Source organism: Schistocerca gregaria, chromosome 4 (assembly GCF_023897955.1).
Source record: "Schistocerca gregaria isolate iqSchGreg1 chromosome 4, iqSchGreg1.2, whole genome shotgun sequence".
Taxonomy (NCBI): Eukaryota; Metazoa; Arthropoda; class Insecta; order Orthoptera; family Acrididae; genus Schistocerca; species Schistocerca gregaria.
Window position 1 is genome coordinate 550,524,873 of NC_064923.1, and position 3,286 is coordinate 550,528,158.

The following is a 3,286-nucleotide window of genomic DNA, read 5'->3' on the forward strand; positions in this document are numbered from 1 at the left end:
AAATTGCAATTCTGGTGGCGTACATACCCGCCAGGGTTGTGTATGTGTACGAAGGTACATTGACATCTGACCATGTCCTCTGGGTACTTCGCACTTTCTGTCAGATAGTGTAGAAGACAGAGTGTTCCAGTAAAGATGTGTCTGCAAACGAAATGTCTGCGAATGATCTGGTCCACTGTCGATATTAAAAGATACTGACACCGCCTGTCTTGAGAACGACATAGTAAAATTACTAAAACCACTAACCAGCCCGACATGGGGACTACACCTCTCCACTTACCTTCACACGTACAAATCCCTGATCCATCCCTTCCTTTGCTATACAGATTTGCATGGATCTCCGTCCCGCCTAAGTTCTATAAGTCAGTCGCCCCAAGCCCCTTTCCCTCTCCAATATATAGCTGTCAATATCAGTTGCCCCTCTCTCCTTGTCCCACACAGCCACCCCTGTCTCCTCACCACCTCTTACCAGTCCTCTGTCCTCACCACCACAACTCCCTATCTAAAGAAGTGAGAACGCTAAATAACTGGTTAGTCTTATAGCTAGAACACAAGCCCTTGTTTAATAGTCTGTCAGTTTTTGAAAGTATTTTGTTCCAGTCTATATTGTGAATGGTACTCTGTGTGGTCGGACAGTTCCACCGTCTTTCATTACTTTGTTTTGGCTGAGTGCCGTTAAGTTTTTCCTCAGAGACAGATTCATTTCGTGGAAGGTTCCTTTGAAACCATATTTTAGGAAAGTTGTTTTAATCTTTACTGCCTGATGTTTGTTCAAGTAGTGATAACATTTTTGTTACTTGGTTTCCAAATCACAGAACCAACAAAGTATTCCCCCCTTCTTAGAGTGAAAACGATTTAGATGCTTCTTTCATTTTAAGATATGTGCTATAACAGTTCTTGTGTGTGTTTTAGGTCAGTGAGGAGTCTGTGATCCTCTGTGTGTCGTAATCAATGTGTTTGAGAATGGAACATGTTGGAAGGCCGAACCTGGCTGTTATTTTTGAAGCTGATGTATTCGAGGGATTGTTTAAAACGTACATCTTTTAAAGAAATATTGTTATTCCCGTTGGTGGCCTTTGTTGTTGTTTCTCAAATTGTTAAGCTGGGCGTATTTATCAGAGTTATTTGACAAAATAAAAGTGTGTAAAGATTCTGATAAAGTTTTATTTCAAGGTATGTGCGTTAGGTACCTTCCACTACTGAAATGAGTGTACCACCTTGTGATACGTTTGAGACAGCTCAGTGAGATAGTGGCGAATGTGCGTTTACGAACCGCCACTAACGTCAGTATGAAATGCGTTCATGGTTTGAACAAATACATTTGAAATAATTTACCGATTAATTTCTCTATCTAACTGGACTCAAACTTTGCCCATGATCTACGTGAATAAGAAATATAATGCTAGGTCGGTACGTTACCTGGTGCAGCTTACCATACACTCGTATCCAATAAAGGAAATGTTGCACGTGATGTCTTCGTAACTGGATGCAATTATGCACTCACATCTACAGTAGGTTACGATTACCGTAAGCAACTTCGGATCATCTCGTAAAGATTAAGAAGTCTCTACAAGCCGCTGCTCCAGTTCTTCAGGCGTATAATGCTGTACAATTTACTTTTGATATAATCAGTAGTCCAGAGGCTGAGGTCAGGTGATCTTGGAGGCACAGGCACAGGTCATTCTTGACCTATCCCTTTCGGACCTCATTGGCGCCTTACTTGTCTTCACACATCACCTGCAAAAAGAGGGGTGCTTCATCATGTCCCATCTTTCACACTTTCTAAGGTTGTGCAGAGGGAGCATCCTACAGCAGTCCTGGAAGTTCCTGTCACAGAAACCGAAGCTATTCCCGTCCACCAAGTTTCCATTGAAAATGTGTGACCTAATGAGACGATTATTTCGCACCCCTAACCAAACATTTAAAGAGAAACGTTGCCGATGTCGTGGCTCAGTACCGGTATGTGTGTTCCCGTCACTCCAAACCGGTGTATTATGACAGTTAGAAATATAATTTGGTCTGAGCTTTGCTTCGTTGGTGAATAAATTTACCTTATAAGCCAAAGTTTGACTGTAGCCTATCGTGACATCCATTGACAAAAAATTCTGCATACAAACTTTTAGCTGACTACAGACAATTGCGCAGTTGTCCTCCTTGTCGAAGTTCCTGGAGAGCCTTTTACTTTTCCCAAAACCATATTCTCAACTAAGGTCTTCCAGCTGCCCCGTCGGTTGCGAAGCTACCCTGTTGTCAGAGAGGCTGACGGATCCTTGTAAATACGAATTTCATGGTGTCGTCGATCAGGGTACCTAAACTAAATGCATGTCTGTATAATCTTCGTTGCTGTAAGGCGTACACCATCTTACGCTGATCGAACTAATGATGTGACTGCTACCATTACGCACGATATCCATTCTGTACATCCTGTACGTATGGACTGATCATAGTTACACTTGTCAGGCATGATCAGTTCTGTACACAACTTAACATTCCGGACTGCCTCTTACGCGGAACCACTAAAATTTATTAATGTTTACAATGAATGTAGTCACTGGCAGATCACAACCATTTATACACAATAATCTCGGGAACGGTTCGTTTGCTTCGATTATCGTATGCTTTCACCTGTGTCAGTTTTCGCTTTTAGCTACACACATCAACAAAAGTTTTGCGTCACTTCCTCATTCCGAAACTCATGGCACAGAAAACAAAAAAATTCGATCTGAGACATGCGCTTAAGTTCATTTGAAATGTATTCAGACCATCAAATAAAAAAACAAACATTACAGTAACGACAAAGTCGTCTGTTTCCCGTAGGGGGTTTCTCACACGACTCTTGAGAAACGTCAGTACGTCGTGGAACATCACCTAGCTCGGATGCAGGCTTGAATCCGTCGTTAAGATCAGGCCATCCGTGGTCCAAATAGTCACACTCATTAATAGCGATTTTACATAAGTCGCACAGAGCTCGTGGTCGTGTCGATCTGTTGGTATATCTGTCGTAGGTAATGACAGATTCCTGTATTGCCGCAGGTGTCGTAGTGAGCTTGATGTCGTGGCATTGCAGTTCCAGTGTGTGAACAATTTTAAATATGTGGCACTGACGTACAACCATTTACGAAGTATATCCTTTTATTCAGCAAGCAGTGAAGGAAACAAAAGAAAAATTCGGAGTAGGTATTAAAATCCATGGAGAAGAAATAAAAACTTTGAGGTTCGCCGATGACATCTTAATTCTGTCAGGTACAGCAAAGGACTTGGAAGAGCAGTTCAACGGAATGGTTAG